Source organism: Aquarana catesbeiana, linkage group LG03, assembly GCF_042186555.1.
Source record: "Aquarana catesbeiana isolate 2022-GZ linkage group LG03, ASM4218655v1, whole genome shotgun sequence".
Classification (NCBI taxonomy): Eukaryota; Metazoa; Chordata; class Amphibia; order Anura; family Ranidae; genus Aquarana; species Aquarana catesbeiana.
Window position 1 is genome coordinate 686975994 of NC_133326.1, and position 23436 is coordinate 686999429.

At 47.4% G+C, this 23436-nt stretch overlaps 1 long non-coding RNA gene across 1 annotated transcript; it reads left to right on the forward strand.

The window, feature by feature from the left end:
* Nucleotides 1-366: 366 nt before the first annotated feature.
* LOC141133561 (uncharacterized) lies at nt 367-6648 on the forward strand. The gene is made up of 2 exons (XR_012243091.1): nt 367-678; nt 4481-6648. It is a non-coding gene; the product is annotated as an uncharacterized lncRNA (long non-coding RNA).
* Nucleotides 6649-23436: the final 16788 nt, after the last annotated feature.

Below are 23436 nucleotides of genomic sequence, written 5' to 3' on the forward strand. Positions count from 1 at the left end.
AAAGCAGGGATCCGTCATCCGGAGATAATTCCTGAAATCATCAGGATTATTCTCCTGGAGCTCCCGCAGCAAAGGCATATGAGAGAATTGGTCACGATTTAGCAACCAATTCTTGGTCCAAGAACTCCTCTTCCCCCTGTTCCTGGACCAGACTTGGGTCAAAGCAATAACTCCAAGCCCAACAATAGAAGCACGATCTCTCTGACGAGAACACCACATGGCTAGTATACGAACGGCCGTTCAGAACGAACTGACAGAATGCACTGAAAATCAGAAAGGACCTGACAAGCATGACCTGAAAATCAGAAACGACCTGACAAGCACGCACTGAAAATCAGAAGTGAACCAAAAAGAAAGGGAGGCCCGGAGTGAAAATGAGGAAGGAATGATAAAGGAGGGCCGGGCATGACAGTGTGGAGAAGGAGACACAAGAGGGGTTAATTAGAAATAGGGAATGGGAGTGTCTAGGAAGGGTGGTGGAAGATAGGAACTTGTAAAAGGGGGAGTGGCATTACTTAAGGGGAGAGGTGGAGCCAGGAAGGGGCAGTGGAGAGAAAGAAGACACAGGAGGAGGCAGTTTTATTCACTGCTCCTCCAGCATCAGCATGGAGGACAGGACACCATCCTGGCGAGGCTGAGGGCTGCGACGGCGACGAGAGGAGTGGACTGGCTGAAGAGGCAAGTCGGGGCACTGATATTGGATGAGGAGGGATCGTGGACAGTGGAAGAGACCCATCACGTGCGGAGGTCGCGGCCTCCGGCGTGTTTTTCACCAGGGCCGCCATCGCGGCCTGCTCGGCAGACAGGGAGCCCTCGGGGGGACCGATCAGCGCCCCCAGCGAAGCGGACACAGCGACAGGATAACTCAGGGCCCGGGCGGTCTGCACGCCGCAGGCCTACTCCGGGGGGCGGGGCCACGGGCCGTTATGGCGCCGCTTCACCGCCAGAGTTTCACAGGCCTCAGAGTGAGGGTTTAACACATGGGGGTGGCAGAACAGGCAGGGGGGCTAAGGGGGGGAGTAGTGAGGACACAGTGGCCACCGGAGGGGGATTAGAGCGGTCAGCAAGGCTGTGGGTGGGCGGGGCTTAGCCAACAGACTGGCACATGGACAGAAGGATGGCGGTGGTGGTCACAAGCAGGCCGATCGGTGCAGCCAGGGCGACTCCTAGTGGCGGTTCAGGAAGAAGTATAGCGGCAGGAGAGAGTCGGCCCTTATATGATCAGATCTTCACGGCTTCCGGGGCCTCTTCACCCGGGGGGCTGACAACGCCAACTGTCAGGGAGCAGGACGATCGCTCGGAAGGTGAGGTGTCCGACAGCGAAGAACAACAAGTGCCAGCAGGAGAGACCAATCGGAGGCGGTGGGGGCGTGCTCCCAGACAGCCCGGTGAGTCCAGCAATGATTTATCTGTGATTAAGGCATTACATGACTTATTAGGGGTCGTAACAGCGGGTACAGTGGGGATAAAGGGGGGGGGGGGCGCCTGATCAGCAATTGGCGGCTCCAAGGCCGGCCAGTTCTGGATCAGGGGCGCAATTGAAGGATTTATCGAAAGGATTGCAGAATTTGGTGGGTAGATTTGAACTGGTACAGGAACAGCTGCCGCAGGTGGCCCTTGGAAGGGAACGGTAACCGGGGGGGAAAGAGGTGCTATGGCGACTAGGGTAAGGGTGCAGAGGGTGCCGGACCCCTCGGGGGCGGCAGCAGAAGGAGCGGGTCAAGGAAAAAAGGGGGGCTACAGAGGGGGCGGCAACAACGGCCAGAGTGGAGGTGGTGAGTATTGCGGATGCGGCGAAGGGCGAGGTATATGGGTGCTTTGAGGGTCCACTGGGAACACACTTAAAGCAGGAGGTTCGGGATAATATTGTCAAGGGTGAATATGTGGAGATATTTTTCCCTATTGCCGCTGGAAAAATTTAACCTGTGATAGGGTAAAACCGGATAATTCCAAGAAGGGGGGATGAAGAAAAAGGAGGTACAGGCTGATTCCGCGGACATTTACAAATTGTAAATTTGGGGGGTCCTGTAAGTTTAAGCACGAGTGCTTCAAAAAAAAAAAAAAAAAAAAAAAAAGGGAGGCGTCACAGCGAGCCTGCACATGAAAGGGACGACGCCGGAAAGGTGAAAAGGAAGCAGCCTTTTCTAAGTAGGTATCCGGACTAGGTAGCGATGAGGCTATTGGTCACGGGGTTTGGGGAAGGTTTTCGTATACCATGTTCATGGGCAGTGGTTCCACCACTGACAAGAAATTAGAAGGTTAGTGGGGGGGAAAAAATTGGCAAAGGAAGTGGCTTTGGGTCGGATGGGGGGCCGTTTGTGGATAATACCTATACAGGATTTAGTTGTTTCACCTTGGGGGGTGGGGCCTAAGAAGGAACCGAACAAGTTCCGACTTATTCATCATTGGTCATTTCCTAAGGGAGTTTGGTGAATGATTTATCGATCCGGAAGCATGCACTGGGTCTTACACGTCATTCAACGTGGCAGTATGATGGGTGAGGAAGTATAGCAAAAGAGCCATTGATGGCAAGTCGGACATAGAATCCGCCTTCCGCTTGCTTCCGGGGCATCCGGATAGTTTCCGGCCGTTGGGTTGTTATTGGCAAGAACAGTTTTATGTAGACAAATGCTTACCTATGGGTTGCTTCATTTATGGTGCCATGTTTGAAGCATTTAGCTCATTTCGGGAGTGGGTGGTTAGGGATGTGTCGGGCCTAGATTCGGTCATACATTACTGCCTCCGACGTGTGTGCGATTCTGCTATCCACGTTGCAGCACTTCGCGGGCAGGTTTTTTGGAGTGCCTTTAGCAGAGGATAAACAGAAGCCCCGACGACGGAACTCAGTTTGTTGGGGGGATAGTGGTAGATGTGGAAACAGTGGAATGTCGCCTGCCCAGAGGTAAGTTGGAGAACTTATACAAAGTAATTTGAGGGATCCACAGACTGTGGTAAGTCCAGTTGAGGGCTTTGCAGTGGTTACTAGGTAAGTTGACTTTCGCTTGTAGGATAATCCCAATGGGGAGGGTGTTCTGTCGACGGCTGTCGGCAGCAACGGTAGGGGTCAAGGCACCTACATATTTGGTCGGGCTTAATAGGGAACACCGGGAGGACTTGAAGGTATGGTATGAGTTTCTGGAGTCGTACAACGGCAGATCGTTGTGGATGTCGGGCCCGGTGACATGGATTTAACTACAGACGCGGTAGGGGCTAAGGGTTATGGGGCGTTTTTTTCAAGGGCAGTGGAGTGCGGGTCCTTGGCCGCAAGTATGGGTGGAGGCAGGGTTCGCGTAACCTGGTGTTACTGGAACTCTTTCCAGTAGTACCGGCGTTGGAACTTTGGGGGTGAGGCTTGTAGGAATATGAAATCGGGACTGAATTGTGCCAACAGGGGAGTGGTCCAGGTGATCAACCGCATGTCGGCGTCATCACCACCTGTACTAAGGCTATTGCGTAGGTTGGTGTTGAGGTGCTTGGGACTGCACATTTTCTTGTATGCTGGTCACATACCTGGAGTGTATAATACACTGGCTGATGCACGGTCTCGCTTTCAGTGGGACAGATTCAGAGAGTTGACCCCGGGCGCAGAGCAGGAGGGAGTCCCTTACACAGATTGGATGTGGGAGCTGGCATTGGAGTCGCCGCGGGATGGATTCGGCAGTCAGTGAGTGTAGCCACGCGGGCGCATTATACTAAGGTATGGAAGGAGTGGTTGTTAATGGTACAGGAGGCCAGGATTGGTAAGGACAGGGCGGAGGTAAGGTTGTGGGTTTTGTATTTTGTGTCTAGGAACATGGAACGTGGGGGATTGGTCTCTGCCATTGAGCGGAAGATGGCAGGCCTGTCATGATTTTACAACTGATGGGGGAGGAGGACGCAACAAAAGAGTTTGGGTGAAACAGGCTTAAAAAAAAAAAAAAAAAAAAAAAAAGGGGGGGGGTTTTCCGGAGGGGTCACATGAAATTGGTTATGAGACGGCCTGTCACGTTTGCCAGTCTGAGGGCCATATGTGGGATGTTGTGTTCAGTATGTATCTCAAGCTATGAGGTCTTACTGTTTTACTGCGGTATCTTCGCTGGCATTTTATGACTAAGGCATAAAGATGGGTCCTATTTATCAAAAATTCCAATTTATGTTGGTGTTCAGCAAATGCCTTTTCAGGGCAGGCTTGGAGGGGGAACAATACGCTTCACACTCCTTCCGCATAGGGGCGGCTACTGAAGCTGCCAGGTGTGGGTAGGATGAGGCGGCGGTGTGGAGGAACGGGAGGTGGGAATCAAGGAGATTCCGCATTTAAAAAAAAAAAAAAAAAAAAAATAAATAAATAAATAAATAAATAAATAAATAAATAAAATACAATTTTAAAGAAAGAGAACAGGGGGAGGTAAACCGGATTTACGGGGTGTTTTAAATGAGGTTGTCAGTATGTGGGGATATGCTGGAGTATTGCTACCTTGGATGTTTTGTCGTCTCATTTCAGATGGAGGTTCCACACGCCTCATTTTCAGATGGAGGTTCCACACGCCTCATTTGGATCCTCGGTCATTTTTATGTGTGCTGGGATTGGGCATTTCGCGGAAAGAAGCTCATTTGCGGTGGTTGGGTACGCCTGGTATGAGGTGGGAGAGAGTAGTTCGGGAAGTGGTATGATATGAAAGTTGGACAGACCTCCCGATGTTTTGGTAATCCATGCAGGGGTTAGTGGTTTGGGGGGTACGTCCGGTCAGGGAGCTGATCACAGACATCAAGGCTGATTTTCTGCAGTTAAAGGCTGATTTTCCGGGTACTCTGCGGCTATGGTCGGACATATTTGCCCGGACAGTTTGGAGACGGGCTAGATTAGTGACTAGCATTCAGAAAACACGCATATGCATAAACAAAATGGTGGGGAGGTTGTGGTTAATAATGGAGGTTTAGTCATTGGGCATCTAGAATTAGAGACCAATGTTGGGCTCTATTGGATAAAGGATGGAGTTCATCTTTCAGATGGGGGATTGACCTCTAGTCTGGGCTTGCAGGAAGGGATTCAAAGGGCCCTGTGGGTGTGGAGGTGCCTTCAAGAGTAAGTTGGTCACTCTTTCAGGCTGTGGCGGAGTTGCTTGTTGGTCTCTGACGGTGGCAGTAAGAAGTTGGTAATCCAAAAGGGGTGGGGGGCTTATCGGCAAGATCAGCCCCTCCGGTGTATTCCATCATGGTGGATGGAATAAGGAGATGGTGGCACTGCGGGAAAGGGGGTGTCTCCGAGCGGCTACAGCGGGAGGCCTAACGGTTTTCAAAATGGTACCCGCAGTGCGTGGTGGTATATATATTTTTGGTATACATATTTGGTAAACAAGGTGAGTCGCCGTCAGAGACCAACGGACTGGGGTAAAATGTTATGGTATGGGTTTTATGTTGATTTGATAGTGGAGTTATCTGGTTGGTTTGTCTAATAAAAGCTGTTATGGCCATTTATACTCCAAAACAAGGTGTGGACTCAATTATTATAAATGGATATTAAAGTGGGTTGGAGTTTAGGTGCATAACAGTTAATTCATGGGGGTCATTTTGACTACACTGGTCAAGGGAGGCCCGGAGTGAAAATGAGGAAGGAATGATAAAGGAGGGCCGGGCATGACAGTGTGGAGAAGGAGACACAAGAGGGGTTAATTAGAAATAGGGAATGGGAGTGTCTAGGAAGGGTGGTGGAAGATAGGAACTTGTAAAAGGGGGAGTGGCATTACTTAAGGGGAGAGGTGGAGCCAGGAAGGGGCAGTGGAGAGAAAGAAGACACAGGAGGAGGCAGTTTTCCCACCCTCCCTCCCTATATATAGATATATATAAAATCAGAAGTGTATACAATTTATGTTGGGTGTTTGTTGTGATTTTTCTTTTTGTATTCCAGGTGGAAGACGGTCGTCATAACAGCAAATAAGGGGTGTTTACAGAGGGTGGCGGAGTTGCTTGTTGGTCTCTGACGGTGGCAGTAAGAAGTTGGTAATCCAAAAGGGGTGGGGGGCTCATCGGCAAGATCAGCCCCTCCGGTGTATTCCATCATGGTGGATGGAATAAGGAGATGGTGGCACTGCGGGAAAGGGGGTGTCTCCGAGCGGCTACAGCGGGAGGCCTAACGGTTTTCAAAATGGTACCCGCAGTGCGTGGTGGTATATATATTTTTGGTATACATATTTGGTAAACAAGGTGAGTCGCCGTCAGAGACCAACGGACTGGGGTAAAATGTTATGGTATGGGTTTTATGTTGATTTGATAGTGGAGTTATCTGGTTGGTTTGTCTAATAAAAGCTGTTATGGCCATTTATACTCCAAAACAAGGTGTGGACTCAATTATTATAAATGGATATTAAAGTGGGTTGGAGTTTAGGTGCATAACAGTTAATTCATGGGGGTCATTTTGACTACACTGGTCAAGGGAGGCCCGGAGTGAAAATGAGGAAGGAATGATAAAGGAGGGCCGGGCATGACAGTGTGGAGAAGGAGACACAAGAGGGGTTAATTAGAAATAGGGAATGGGAGTGTCTAGGAAGGGTGGTGGAAGATAGGAACTTGTAAAAGGGGGAGTGGCATTACTTAAGGGGAGAGGTGGAGCCAGGAAGGGGCAGTGGAGAGAAAGAAGACACAGGAGGAGGCAGTTTTCCCACCCTCCCTCCCTATATATAGATATATATAAAATCAGAAGTGTATACAATTTATGTTGGGTGTTTGTTGTGATTTTTCTTTTTGTATTCCAGGTGGAAGACGGTCGTCATAACAGCAAATAAGGGGTGTTTACAGAGGGTGGCGGAGTTGCTTGTTGGTCTCTGACGGTGGCAGTAAGAAGTTGGTAATCCAAAAGGGGTGGGGGGCTCATCGGCAAGATCAGCCCCTCCGGTGTATTCCATCATGGTGGATGGAATAAGGAGATGGTGGCACTGCGGGAAAGGGGGTGTCTCCGAGCGGCTACAGCGGGAGGCCTAACGGTTTTCAAAATGGTACCCGCAGTGCGTGGTGGTATATATATTTTTGGTATACATATTTGGTAAACAAGGTGAGTCGCCGTCAGAGACCAACGGACTGGGGTAAAATGTTATGGTATGGGTTTTATGTTGATTTGATAGTGGAGTTATCTGGTTGGTTTGTCTAATAAAAGCTGTTATGGCCATTTATACTCCAAAACAAGGTGTGGACTCAATTATAAATGGATATTAAAGTGGGTTGGAGTTTAGGTGCATAACAGTTAATTCATGGGGGTCATTTTGACTACACTGGTCATGCACTGAAAAACAGAAACAAACTGACAAGCATGCACTAAAGAACAGATACGAACCAACAAGCACAATCTTAAAAACAGAAACAAATTGACAAGCACGAGGCTGAAAAGCACGAATCGACACTCACCAAACTTCTACTAACACGAGATTAGCAGAAGGAGCCCAAAGGGTGGCGCATGACTAGTGAACATCCTTTTTATTGGCTCGTAGTACATCTAGTATGTCACTACATTTGTAGTTGTTAGCCAACATTTGTGTAACCGTGTGTATGCAAGACAAGTTTGAGCCAACACCCTTCGGACAAAATTCCACAGTTTTGTTGTCGGAAAGTCCGATCGTGTGTACGAGGCATAACGCTGTTAATATGGCACGTTTAATGCCATATACAATACCTCACAAAAGTAAGTACACCCCTCACATTGTAAATATTTTATTAAATCTTCATGTGACAACACTGATGAAATAACACTTTCCTACAATGTAATGTAGTGACTGTACAGCTTGTATAACAGTGTAAACTTGCTGTTCCTTCAAAATAACTCAACACACAACAATTAATGTCTAAACTGCTGGCAACAATAGTAAGTACACCCCTAGGTGAAAATGTCCAAATTGGGCCCAATTAGTCATTTTCCCTCCCTGGTGTCATGTGACTCGTTAGTGTTACAAGGTCTCTGGTGTGAATGGGGAGCAGGTGTGTTAAATTTGGTGTTATCACTCTCACTCTCTCATACTGGTCCCTAGAAGTTCAACATGGCACCTCATGGCAAAGAACTCTCTAATGATCTGAAAAAAAGAATTGTTGCTCTACATAATTATAGCCTAGGCTATAAGAAGATTGCCAAGACCCTGAAACTGAGCTACAGCATGGTGGCCAAGACCATACAGCGGTTTAACAGGACAGGTTCTACTCAGAACAGGCCTCGCCATGGTCGACCAAAGAAGTTGAGTGCACGTGCTCAGCATCATATCCAGAGGTTGTCTTTGGGAAATAGACGTATGAGTGCTGCCAACAATGCTGCAGAGGTTGAAGGGGTGGGGGGTCAGCCTGTCAGTGCTCAGACCATACGCCGCACACTGCATCAAACTGGTCTGCTTGGCTGTCATCCCAGAAGGAAGTCTCTTCTAAAGATGATGCACAAGAAAGCCTGCAGTTTGCTGAAGACAAGCAGACTAAGGACATGGATTAATGGAACCATGTCCTGTGGTCTGATGAGACCAAGATAAACTTATTTGATTCAGATGATGTCAAGCGTGTTTGGCAGCAACCAGGTGAGGAGTACAAAGACAAGTGTGTCTTGCCTACAGTCAAGCATGGTTGTGGGAGTGTCATGGTCTGGGGCTGCATGAGTGCTGCCAGCACTGGGGAGCTACAGTTCATTGAGGGAACCATGAATGCCAACATGTCTTGTGACATACTGAAGCAGAGCATGATCACCTCCCTTCGGAGACTGGGCCGCAGGGCAGTATTCCAATATGATAACGACCCCAAACACACCTCCAAGATGACCACTGCCATGCTAAAGAAGCTGAGGGTAAAGGTGATGGACTGGCCAAGCAGATCTAAACCCTACTGAGCATCTGTGGGGCATCCTCAAATGGAAGGGCAGAGGAGCGCAAGGTCTCTAATATCCACCAGCTCCGTGATGTTGCCATGGAGGAGTGGAAGAGGACTCCAGTGGCAACCTGTGAAGCTCTGGTGAACTCCATGCCCAAGAGGGTTAAGGCAGTGCTGGATAATAATGGTGGCCACACAAAATATTGACACTTTGGGCCCAATTTGGACATTTTCACTTAGTGGTGTACTCACTTTTGTTGCCAGTTGTTTAGACATTAATGGCTGTGTGTTGAGTTATTTTGAGGGGACAGCAAATTTACACTTTTATACAAGCTGTACACTCTCTACTTTACATTTTAGCAGTGTCATTTCTTCAGTGTTGTCACATGAAAAGATATAATAAAATATTTACAAAAATGTGAGGGGTGTACTCACTTTTGTGAGATACTGTAGTTTTGTGCGTTACTTTAACCACTTCAGCCCCGGAAGGATTTACCCCCTTCCTGACCAGAGCACTTTTTACAATTTGGCACTGCGTCGCTTTAACTGCTAATTGCGCGGTCATGCAATGCTGTACCCAAACGAAATTTGCATCCTTTTCTTCCCACAAATAGAGCTTTCTTTTGATGGTATTTGATCACCTCTGCTGTTTTTATTTTTTGCGCTATAAACGGAAAAAGACCGAAAATTTTGAAAAAAAATGATATTTTCTACTTTTTGTTATAAAAAAAATCCAATAAACTCAATTTTAGTCATACATTTAGGCCAAAATGTATTCAGCCACATGTCTTTGGTAAAAAAAATGTCAATAAGCGTATATTTATTGGTTTGCGCAAAAGTTATAGCGTCTACAAACTAGGGTACATTTTCTGGAATTTACACAGCTTTTAGTTTATGACTGCCTATGTCATTTCATGAGGTGCTAAAATGGCAGGGCAGTACAAAACCCCCCCCCCCAAATGACCCCATTTTGGAAAGTAGACACCCCAAGGAAATTGCTGAGAGGCATGTTGAACTCATTGAATATTTATTTTTTTTGTCCCAAGTGATTGAATAATGACAAAAAAATAAAAAATAAATAATAAAAAAAAAAAATTACAAAAAGTTGTCACTAAATGATATATTGCTCACACAAGCCATGGGCATATGTGGAATTGCACCCCAAAATACATTCAGCTGCTTCTCCTGAGTATGGTGATACCACATGTGTGGGACTTTTTGGGAGCCTAGCCGCGTACGGGGCCCCGAAAACCAAGCACCGCCTTCAGGATTTCAAAGGGCATAAATTTTTGATTTCACTCCTCACTACCTATCACAGTTTTGAAGGCCATAAAATGCCAAGATGGCACAAAACCCCCCCAAATGACCCCATTTTGGAAAGTAGACACCCCAAGCTATTTGCTGAGAGGCATGTTGAGTCCATGGAATAGTTTATTTTTTGACACAAGTTGCGGGAATGTGACAAATTTTTTTTTTTTTGCACAAAGTTGTCACTAAATGATATATTGCTCACACAGGCCATGGGCATATATGGAATTGCACCCCAAAATACATTTAGCTGCTTCTCCTGAGTATGGGGATACCACATGTGTGGGACTTTTTGGGAGCCTAGCCGCGTACGGGGCCCCGAAAACCAAGCACTGCCTTCAGGATTTCTAAGGGCATAAATTTTTGATTTCACTCCTCACTACCTATCACAGTTTTGAAGGCCATAAAATGCCAAGATGGCACAAAACCCCCCCAAATGACCCCATTTTGGAAAGTAGACACCCCAAGCTATTTGCTGAGAGGCATGTTGAGTCCATGGAATATTTTATTTTTTGACACAAGTTGCGGGAAAGTGACAATTTTTTTTTTTTTTTGCACAAAGTTGTCACTAAATGATATATTGCTCACACAGGCCATGGGCATATGTGGAATTACACCCCAAAATACATTATGCTGCTTCTCCTGAGTATGGGGATACCACATGAGTGGCACTTTTTGGGAGCCTAGCTTCATACGGGGCCCCGAAATCCAATCACCGCCTTCAGGATTTCTAAGGGAGTTAATTTTTGATTTCACTCCTCACTACCCATCACAGTTTCGAAGGCCATAAAATGCCAAGATAGCACAAAACCCCCCAAAATGACCCCATTTTGGAAAGTAGACACCCCAAGCTATTTGCTGAGAGGCATGGCGAGTATTTTGCAGCTCTCATTTGTTTTTGAAAATGAAGAAAGACAAGAAAAACGTATTTTTTTTTCTTTTTTCAATTTTCAAAAGTTTGTGACAAAAAGTGAGGTCTGCAAAATACTCACTATACCTCTCAGCAAATAGCTTTGGGTGTCTATTTTCCAAAATGGGGTCATTTGGGGGGGGTTTGTGCCATCTGGGCATTCCATGGCCTCCGAAACTGTGATAGGCAGTGAAGAGTGAAATCAAAAATTTACGCCCTTAGAAAGCCTGAAGGCGGTGCTTGGTTTTCGGGGTCCCGTACGCGGCTAGGCTCCCAAAAAGTCTCACACATGGGGTATCCCCGTACTCAGGAGAAGCAACAGAATGTATTTTGGGGTGTAATTTCACATATTCCCATGGCATGTTTGAGCAGTATATCATTTAGTGACAACTTTGTGCAAAAAAAAAAAAAAAATTTGTCTTTTTCCCGCAACTTGTGTCACAATATAAAATAGTCCATGGACTCGACATGCCTCTCAGCAAATAGCTTGGGGTGTCTACTTTCCAAAATGGGGTCATTTGGGGGGGTTTTGAACTGTCCTGGCATTTTATGCACAACATTTAGAAGCTTATGTCACACATCACCCACTCTTCTAACCACTTGAAGACAAAGCCCTTTCTGACACTTTTTGTTTACATGAAAAAATTATTTTTTTTTGCAAGAAAATTACTTTGAACCCCCAAACATTATATATTTTTTTTAAAGCAAATGCCCTACAGATTAAAATGGTGGGTGTTTCATTTTTTTTTTTTTTCACACAGTATTTGCGCAGCGATTTTTCAAACGCATTTTTTGGGGAAAAAACACACTTTTTAACATTTTAATGCACTAAAACACACTATATTGCCCAAATGTTTGATGAAATAAAAAAGATGATCTTAGGCCGAGTACATGGATACCAAACATGACATGCTTTAAAATTGCTTTACAGAGGAGGTCTACTGCTAAAATTACTGCCCTCGATCTGACCTTCGCGGTGATACCTCACATGCATGGTGCAATTGCTGTTTACATTTGACGCCAGACCGACGCTTGCGTTCGCCTTTGTGCGAGAGCAGGGGGGGACAGGGGTGCTTTTTTTTTTTTTTTCTTTATTATATTTTTGCTTTTTTATCTTATTTTTAAACTGTTCCTTTCTTTTTTTTTTTTTTTTAATCATTTTTATTGTTATCTCAGGGAATGTAAATATCCCCTATGATAGCAATAGGTAGTGACAGGTACTCTTTTTTGAAAAAATTGGGGTCTATTAGACCCTAGATCTCTCCTCTGCCCTCAAAGCATCTGACCACACCAAGATCGGTGTGATAAAATGCTTTCCCAATTTCCCAATGGCGCTGTTTACATCCGGCGAAATCTAAGTCATGAAATGCTTGTAGCTTCCGGTTTCTTAGGCCATAGAGATGTTTGGAGCCATTCTGGTCTCTGATCAGCTCTATGGTCAGCTGGCTGAATCACCGGCTGCATTCTCAGGTTCCCTGTTGGGACAGGAGAGCCATAGAAAAACATGGAAGACGGTGGGGGGGGGGGCATTCCCTCCCACTGCTTGTAAAAGAAGTCTAGAGGCTAATTAGCCGCTAGGATTGCTTTTACATGAAAGCCGACCGCTGGCTGAAAAGAATGATACCAAGATGATACCTAAACCTGCAGGCATCATTCTGGTATAACCTCTCAAAGTCCAGCAACATACCAGTACATTGCTGGTCCTTGTTGGGCATACATTGTAAACTTTTTTTTCATGCAGCCTGTGGGCTGAACGAAAAAAAGATCTTGATCGGTGGGTATGCCCACCATTAGAATACCTCCCTTCATCCACCCACTTCTAATGATGGGCATACATGCACCGTTTTATATATGCCGAAGCATGGAGGCATCCTCCCACAAAAGGCAGGAGCAAATCGCTCCTCCACCCATTGCTGCCCCCACGCTTCGGCATATATGCTGAAGTATGTAACTGTGGTGGTGAAATCACCTCCGACAGCGCTGGAGTCACGGCTTTATGTATCGTGGGAGCAAACGCTGTTGCTGTCAAGATACATAAATCCGCGCTGCAACTGAATGGCGTACCTGCTAAGCAAATGATGGTAAACAAAGTAACATTACAGTATAACAGTAATACTTACCATACCTGCAAAGCAAATACAAAAAAAAAACATAGTAAAAAATAAAACATTTAACGCAACCTGTGCCTACCTAAAATATATATATGCCGAAGCATGGGGGCATCCTCCCACAAAAGGCAGGAGCAAATCGCTCCTCCACCCACTGCTGCCCCCACGCTTCGGCATATATGCTGAAGTATGTAACTGTGGTGGTGAAATCACCTCCGACAGCGCTGGAGTCACGGCTTTATGTATCGTGGGAGCAAACGCTGTTGCTGTCAAGATAAATAAATCCGCGCTGCAGCTGAATGGCGTACCTGAAAACAAAAAAATGATTAAAACACATTAAACTATAAAAAAAAAAAGCAAACATGATAAAACATAACAATAAAACATTGCAGAATAGAATGCAGTAAAAAAGAGCAGAACAATAGAGAGAAAATAGAGAGAGAGAGAGAACAATAAAACGACAACTATTTTTGTTTTTTTTATTTTATTTTTTTTTTGTGTATTTTTTTTTTTTTTTACTTTTTTTTTTTTTTTTTACATTTTTTTTTTATAACTGTAACTTTTAAAACTGTAACGGTTCCAGGTTTGGGTCTCTCAAAATGCGATGGCATCTTGGGAGACCCTGTGAAAGTGTGTCCTAGTCTGTGCAGTGCTGTACCCTACGCTAAAACTCAACTAGTGTATGGTAGCATTCAAAACATTCACCAATGCAAAGACCAGGATTGCCAGGACAGGAGGGACAATAATACCGGGTGTCACGCCTAAATCCGCGCTTGCTGCAGACACAACATTTTCTTTGGGGGGCTCGTTGGGTAGGGGTACTCTGGAGGACATAAGGAAAATGCCTCTCATGCAGCCGGCCTACTGCATTTGGTTGGGGAAGGTGAGGTGGAGCACCGTCTGGAAACAGAAGGGCTCTGACGATCTCTTCCTGGAATTTAAGGAAGGATCCAGTCCGTCCTGAAGCTCTGTATAGCACATGAGCGTTCAGCAAAGCCAATTGAAATAAGTATACAGACACTTTTTTGTACCAGCGTCTGGCCTTACGGGCAATTAGGTACGGCGCCAACAACTGGTCGTTGAGGTCCACCCCTCCCATATTTTGGTTATATTCGTGGACACAGAGGGGTTTCTCCACAACACCAGTCGCCGTAGTAATTTGGGTCGTCGTGTCTGCATGAAGGGAGGTGAGAACGAAAACATCCTTATTGTCCCTCCACTTCATAGCGAGCAAGCTATTACACTGCAAGCAGGCTCTCTCCCCCAGCCTAAGACGGGAATCTACAAGCCGCTGAGGAAAGCCCTGGCGATTAGGTCGCACGGTGCCACATGCTCCAATTTGATGATCAAAAAGGTGACTAAAAAGTGGCACGCTCGTGTAATAATTGTCCACGTACAAGTGGTACCCCTTTCCGAATAAGGGTGACACCAAGTCCCACACTATCTTGCCAGCGCTTCCTATGTAGTCAGGGCAGTTTGTCGGCTCTACGTGACTATCTTTGCCCTCGTAAACCATAAATCTACATGTATAGCCTGTGGCCCTGTCACAGAGCTTATACATCTTGACCCCCTATCTGGCACGCTTGCTGGGAAGGTACTGTTTGAATGACAAGCGGCCAGAAAATTTAATCAGGGACTCATCAACGCAGACAACTTGATGGGGAGTAAACAAGTCTGCAAAACGCTGGTTGAAGTGGTTTACGAGGGGCCATGGAAGCAGAGAACACGGGCATATGGTGAATTGGGTCAGTGGACCAATATGACCGCAACTCACTCTTTTTGGTTATGTCCATGTTGAGGGAAAGGCCCAGAAAGATCTTAAATTCGGAGACCGTAATTGGTCTCCAATCTCTGGCAAGGGAGGACTGGGGAATAGTGGCGATGTGTTGACCAGCGTATAAATTGCTTTGGTCCACAATAGATCTATAGAGATCTTCGGTGAAAAACAGTGAATAAAAATCCAGTGGCGTAAAATCAACTGTTTCCACCTGAATTCCGGGTTGGCCAGTGAATGGGGGCAATACGGGTGCTGCAGAAGTGGTGGGTACCCAATTCGGAGTGGCGAATGCATCAGGAAGGGCACTATGTTTGTCTTCTAGTGGCAGCGGGACCCTACTAGTGCTTGCCACCTCACCAGCTTGAACTGCACTTATGGGACTCGCCACGTCACCACGTGATACTGCAGTGCTGGATGTACGACCAGGGTGTACTAGGCCGCTGGTGCTTGCCAGTTCACCAGAAGGAATAGCGGCACTAGTACTGCTCTGCTCCATACGAGGGACCTGCGGTTCTTGCACTTCAAGGACAGAAGAAGAAGTTCGGGGTCTGGTACGCCTGACCCTAGCAGGGACCACAACTCCGTCGTCAGAGCTATCTGTCATGAAGCCGCTGTCCTCTACAGGATCGTATTCTGAGCCTGAACTTGACAGATGAGTGACTTCCTCTTCACTATCTGTCATGCTCAGAAACGTGTAGGCCTCTTCACTAGTGTACCTTCGATTTGCCATTTTGGGCTCTAAATTTAGGGGTACACTAGTGAGACTCACAGGCAAAAAAGCTCCTGACTGTCAGCGACTGATTCAAAACGCTACCAAAAAACTGTTAGCGATCGCAGGGATCAGGCCTGACTCTGCGAACGCTGCAGTTATGTGTGCTTAGTGTTTTGTGACAGTTATCGATCGATACTGCACTTGGGTGGGCTGGGCAGGGCTGGGCCGAGGAGCAAAACGCAGGTGCTAGCAGGTATCTGGGCTGATCCCGCTAACACTGCGTTTTTTTGGGGGACCCTAAACTGCTGGGGAGTATAGATCTGATCGGATCAGATATCGATCCATTCAGATACTATAGCACTAAGGGAGGTGTATGCTGCGTGCGTGGGTGTTAGCGGTACTGGCGCTAACCTGACGCTGCCTGGGGCGACGCAGACCTTATCTGACCCTAAAAACTTAACTTATATCACTGCCGGGCAATTAGGGGGTTAAACCTTTATAAGGTAATAAACGGCGGGTGCCCTAAAACTATAATAAACTATAATAAACTATAAAAAACTACAAAAAACAAACCAACTAACCAGCGTAACCCGTAACAATTATATGGTGATCACTGGTGAAAGGGTTAACTAGGGGGCAATCAAGGGGTTAAAACCTTTAGAAGGTAGTATATGGGGGTCCCTGTCGCTATAAAACACTGACGGCGAACCTATATACTTACCTCCCTAACTAGCGTCACCTGTGTCACTAATACAGCGATCAGAAAAACGATCGCTTAGTGACACTGGCGACGGGGGGTGATCACGGGGTTAAAACTTTATTAGGGGGGGTTAGGGGGGTACCCTGGACCTAAGGGGGGGTACCCTAGACCTAAAGGGGGCTAACCTAACTGCCCTAACACTTATAACTGACACAAACTGACACCAATGCAATAATCAGAAAAAAAAAAACCTGCTATTGGTGTCAGTATGTGTGGGGGTACAGGGGGGTGATCAGGGGGTGACTGGGGGGTGACAGGGGGGTGACAAGTGTGCCTGCGTGTTCTACTGTTAGTGTAGTGTTGGTGCACTTACTTGGATGTCTTCTCTCCTCGGCGCCGGATCAAAAAGACCGGCTCGAGGAGAGATGACATCACTTCCTCCGCTTCTGTTTACATTCACAGAAGCCGAGGAAGCCCATCATTGGCCAGGAGCGATCGCGAGGGGGGAGCCACGAATGAGTGGCCTCCCCCTCACCTTCAATCGACCCTGACCTGAATCCGACCGCCGCTGGCACCGGGGGGGGGGTCCGATCGGACACCCCACCCGCGGGCAGGCAAGGACGTACCTGTAAGTCCTTTTGCCTGCCCGTGCCATTCTGCCGACGTACATCGTCGTGCGGCGGTCGGCAAGTGGTTAAGCTTAACGCCATATATTTAATTGCGTTACTACAAGTTTAATGCCGTATAGTTCTGTGCGGTACTGCAAGTTTAACGCTGTGTATTTAATTGGGTTACTGCAAGTTTAACGCTCTATATTTCAAAGCGTTACTGCAAGTTTAACGCCATATATTTAATTGCGTTGCTGCAAGTTTAACACCATATAGTTCTGTGCGTTACTTCAAGTTTAACGCCATATAGATGTGTGTGTTACTGCAAGTATTACGCCGTATATTTCATTGCATTACTGCAAGTTTAATGCCATATAGTTCTGTGCGTTACTGCACGTTTGATGCAGTATATTGCAGTATATTATAGTGTATCTGCAGAGTGTGTCTGCGTCGTGAATACTCAAATTAAAGTGCACCACTTTCCATTAATTAAAGTGCATCCACGCACACATTTACACATCTTTATCACATTTTGTTAATAAACACCCCCCACTCCCCCCATCATGTCTGAGAGGACAGCAAGGAGAGGAAGACGTTTCCATGGCACTGTAAGGGGGTCAGCAGCATATGTGTCCACAGGCAAAGGTGGACGTGGTCAGTACTCAGGCAGGGCATCATTTCCTCTGTTTAGTGAAGTTGCCGTGCTATCCAGCCACAGCACGCAGAGGAGGTGGTGGCCTGGCTTACTAAACCGTCCTTATCCTCCGTCACCCAAGCAGAGACTAGTGTACAGTCCCCTGCAGCTGCCAGAGTGGCAAAACCTGCCTCCTTGTCCACAGCTATTCCTGCCATAGCTCCAGCATCGGCATGGAGGAGTCAGCGGAGTTATTTGAACACAGCGTCAGCCACTTGCTCCTTGACAATGCACAGCCATTACTCGATTTAGATGTTGGTTCTGACTCTGAGGTTGAAGAAGGCAGGAACATGAGCCTACAAAGCCCGTCCATAGGGGCGCCCAGGCGACGCCCACCCCCACCCCCCCAGGCAGTCACAAAAAAAAAGGCACGTCTGCGGGTCCAAGATGGCGAAACGACAAGGTTCTTTACCTCCCCCGGAGATGCATCTGGATGGCTAGAATCTCTACCCCGCATCGCTGAAGGATGCTGTCCTGCCTGCCCTGGGCTCTATCCCTGCTATGTGTTACACTGCTCCCCCTTGGCTTTCTGCACCCCCGGCGGGTATATCTGACATGGTGCTATTAAGGTTCGCTGGGGGGGGCTCCACTTCTCCAGCAGGAAAAGTTTCTCTCATTATTGCACCTGTTGTGCCTGTTATAAACTGCCAGTTTGTAACATTTATAAGCTATGTGCCCCTGGCATGCCCAGGTGAACTTCTGCCGCAAGATTTCTTATAACTGAACTTCAGGGATAATTGCACTGATTTACCGAGCTTTTGTTGGGAGGTTGACCATTGTTTATAATCTGCCACAATCAGGATTGCCCTGCCTTCTACAATAGTGCGGAATCATTCTGACAATGACTCCCTTGGATCTGTTACCAGGCCACTGGCGGACTCTAGTGGCCTACCTAGGGAACTGCAGGGCTTGATACTCAGCCTCAGAACTGATGTCTGCTGCTGCAGAGCATTCTTCCTGCACTCTTTTCTTACTGTACATGTTATGGGGTTCGTTCCATTTTGCTACGCTATACCCCTACTGGTCACTTCCTCTATGTGAGGGTGCCCCCTGCATCCCCCCTCATTTCACTCCTGCTGGACTACTTTATTGCACTATTGAGGAAGCCTTCACAGGTCACGTTTTTTATCCCTATGTGGTGGAGCCTTTACCGTACTGTATGGATGGTCCAACTACACCCACTGGTTCAACCCCCCCTAGCATTTAACATTGGGTGTTTGATGTTTGGGGATTTAAGCATTTCTTGGTTAGGGTGGGAGATGCGGGGTGGGGGGGATGGGGTTTATGTTGGGGTTGTTAATTTTTTGTTGTTGTTACAGGCAGTGGCGGCTGGTGCTCAAAATTTTTGGGGGGTGCAAACAAACTGAAAAATACTGAACCCTACCCAAATCAATTGCAGCCTCACTGTGCCCATCAAATGCAGCCATTGTGCCCATCAATTGAAGCCATTGTGCCCATCAAACACAGTCACTGTGCCCATCATATGCAGCCATTGTGCCCATCATATGCAGCCATGCGTGCCCATCAAAAATGCAGCCACTTGTGCCCATCAAATGCAGCCAATTGTGCCCAGTATATGCAGCCACTGAGCCCATCAAATTCAGCCACTGTGCCCACCGACCCCCCCCCTTACTCACAGGGTTTGCGGCTCTGGCAGCACCTACCCCCCCCCCGGGCACGACTTGCGGCTCGCGGCTCTGGCAGCACCTCCCCCCGCATGTGGCTCTGACAGAGCCGAGGGGACTTACTGCAGCACTGCAGCAGCTCCTCTCAGAGCGACGGCGACCTCCACTCCAGCGCGTGTCTTCTCCGCTCCTCTTCCTAAGCGCCAGGCATCCAATGGGGTGGCCTGGCGCTTTGGCCAATTAGGAAGCGGGTCTGATGCCCTGCCTCCTGATTGGCGGAGAGGAGGGTTAGTGTGAAAATAGCGAAAATTAAATTTGCTATCGTCACACAATTGGGTGGGATCAGGGTGCACTCTCTGCGTCCCAAGCCCACCCTATTTTGAAGCCTATTAGAGCCTCTGGCCCTAATCAGGTGATTAAAAATGTACCACCCCCTCCTATAGGAATCCATGCGTCCGGCGTCCTGAAAGGGGCCGGGGGCATGGATGGGAGTGCGGCGCAAGTGCGCCCACAGTGCATGGGCCGCCACTGGTTACAGGTGCTTTATTTTGCATGTGCTCAGGTAATTTTGGTATAGAACTGTATGTATTGTTGAACGTAATACATCCAGGGCTGGGATGCTGCCCCCTCAAGCGCTGTCCCCCTGTTCAATTTTCCCTTTCCATACCCCGGATATCTCAATTCACAATAATATTGTGGAATGTTAGGGGCCTTAACTCGGCGGTTAAGCGCTCCCTGGTGTTCCGTTTCCTTCAAAAGCATAACCCCCAAATTTGCATCCTGCAGGAGACACATCTCCAGGGTCAGAAAACTATCACACAACCTACTCCGCCTATGCTCGTGGGGTCAGCATCCTGGTCCGGAAATCCCTGCCATTCAGGCCTATAGAAGTTAAGACTGACAGGGGGGCGCATGCGCGCGAGCGACGGGAATGGCTGTGTGATTCCTCCGCTCCGTGCCGACGGGATCCTTAACCCGGCCTGACACCGAGCAGAAACAGCGGGGCCGCAGCACACACAGCGATCCGGACTCCGGAGCGTCCCAGGACTCTGCCGGTGATGCTCCGGTCCGGAAAAAATAAGCAGAAAGCCAGGCAGCCCCAGAAATCTCTTACAGCGCCAGGCAAGGGGAAATCCAATATGGCGCTCAAGCCTCCAGAACAGGAGGACGCTGCACACATGTCTGATGACAACCCTGCATCTCCTACGGACAGCTTACAACAGTTCCCTACAGATCTGGTAAGCCCTCTACCCCTGGACTCTGACAATCTTTTGGCAAGATTCCGTAACATAGTAAGGGATGAAATTACTGTGGCATCACGTAAACTCTCCTCAGATTTGGTGCGGGGCCTTAAAGAGATAGGCCACCGCACTAATCAATTAGAGCAACGCATGGATTTGGCGACCACAGTCTTAGAGGGCCATGAGGAAGAGGTAGATAAACTAACAACAGAATTGGAGTCCCTGAGAGACAAATTAGAAGACGCAGAAAATAGGGCCCGCAGGGACAACTTGCGCATCCGCGGTATCCCAGAAACGGTGAATGACCTGCAGGGCACGGCAATGGCTTTTTTTCAGGAATTGGCCCCAGAGATCCCTGTGGACAGGCTTGAATTCGATCGCATACATAGATCTCTGGCCCCTAAACCTACGGATGGCCCCCCGAGAGATGTCATCATAAAATTCCATTATTACCGTACTAAAGAAAAGCTTTTGCAGGCGGCAAGAGAACAACAGACTCTCTCATTTCAGGGAAATTCCCTTCAATTGTTCGCTGATCTCTCGCCGGTCACGATTGCTAGACGGCGGAGTCTCAAGCCATATTTGCAAATACTACAAACACAGGGGATCAAATACAGATGGGGGTTCCCCTTCAAAGTATCCTTCTCCCATTTGGGTCGCCAATTTCAGGCTACATCTCCAGCGGAGTTAAAGCGACATTTCCAGGATCTCCAACTGGACCTTCCATCCTCCCAGATGGAGGCGGCGTCCTCCTCCTCCTCCAGACCAGGACCCTCCAGGCCTCCTCGACAAGGCTCCCAACGTTCGCAACCCGGATCCCAAGCCCTGCGAGAACTACAGTCCCAGAAGTTCCATAAATCTAACAATGGTTGAAGGTACTCTATTTTGTTTGTTTTCAACGACATCCGGCCCCCTTCTGTAGCCCGATCCCGGGCCGCGATCAGCCCGTTTTTTTGTTGTTTCCTGCTTTTACACCTGGAACTTATAAGTGTTTTGGGTAAGGAATTACTGGTCCCACTACAGGAAATCTAGTCCTATGCTCTAAGAACTTTAAAGGACACCTCACCAAGGTCCGCCCCATTAGTGAGATGGCGGTGTGAGGTGCAAGAAGGGACATTGAAGAGAAGCAAATGGACGTTCACCAGCATCTTCCCAGGATGAAGACTACCCACGTTTGAAGATGAAGTATAAATTTATTTTTTTTATATATTTCTTCAATTTTTCTCTTTTTCTTTTTATTTTATTTCCAGGTTAAGTCTTCAGGATAATTTTATCCATTTAATGCAGGAATGTGACTATAACATCTTTGTTTGTTTCTAGGGTTTGACGTGGTGGGGGGAGGGAGAAACCGCAGCCGCAGGAGTTCCCTTACGTGGAGTTCTGTTGCGGCGTGGGCAGTTGTTTCCGTGCCCCGCACCGCTGCCTCCGTAAGGGGGGGCGGGGGGGGGTGCGGAGGGGCTGGATCAATCTCCCCGGTGGTCAAGGGTCTGGAGGCCTTTTGGCTTTCGGGTCCGGGCCGGCGGGGACAAAGTTATGGTTGTACCTTCATGTACTATATTGTTTCACCAACAATAATCTAGTTTTGTTGTTTTAAATTTATCTCCCCTAAACCTGAGCTTATAGATTTCTAGTTTCTGCTCTCACCGTACACTTACAAGTTATGATTGTTAAATGATAGGCCGGGGGTCCCGTTGGACAAATGCTACACCCGATGAGTGAGCACTTGACCGAGACGGCTGTCTCGGCCAATGTCTTACTCGAATGTGGGTCTTTCAGCCCACAAGATAAAGCAACCAAGGTATTGTTGTTTATCCGAATTTGAGATTTTCTTACTACCTCTACCTTACCTGCCTCTCTTTTTCTCTGGTGCCCTTTGCTTGCCCCCCCTCCTTTTTTCCCTTCCCCTAGGTCCGCGGGATGTCTGACTGGAACTTCATATAGGAGAAACCCCCTGATCCCATGACCCTTAATTGGCTTACCCTGAATGTTCAGGGTATGAATTCCCCCCAGAAAAGGGTCAAGATCTTCAAATATCTAAAACAACAAAAAATAGACATCGCTTGTTTACAAGAAACGCATTTTTCTACAACCTCTTGCCCTAAATACTTTGCGGCACAATACCCACAGGTATTTCTGGCCAACGCATCTACTAAACACAGAGGCGTTCTGATCGCCATAAGCAAAAGGGTTCCATTTATTTGCAGTAAGCAGATAGCTGACCCAGAAGGTAGATATTTAATTTTGCAAGGCACGATTCAGGATAACGAGATAACGATCATGTCCTATTATGCTCCGAATACTAATCCAGGGCCCTTTCTTACCCATGTCTGTTCTCTGATACGATCTCACCAAAAAGGTACCCTATTGATAGCAGGAGACTCTAATGTAACGTTAAAACCCTCCCTTGACAAATACCCACCGGACTATAAACCTCCCTCGGCGGCTGCCAACTCCTTTTTATCCTCCCTACAGAACTCTGACCTAATAGACATATGGCGGGAACTCCATCCCCTGAGTAGGGATTACACCCATTACTCTCACCCTCACCATTCTCACTCTAGGATTGACCATATGTTCGTACTTCGCAAACATCTTCCCTTAATAGAATCAATCTCTATCCTTACAGCCCCATGGTCAGACCATGATCCCATTCTAACGGTTTGTCGCTCTTTACTGAGTAAATCACAATTCTCCCCATGGGTGATGAATGACTCTCTCCTATCCCACAAAGAGATTCTTGCTGATATCCATGAAGCTTCAGCAGAATATTTTAGAATTAACACAGGTTCAGTACCATCCCCAATTACACTGTGGGAAGCATATAAAGCGGTCCTCAGAGGACATGTCATACGTATAGCGTCTAGACGGAAAAAAGAGAGAGCAAAGGCTCGACAAGAACTTGAATTAAAAGTAGAGACCGCGACCAAGGCCTTCAAACTAACACCTAC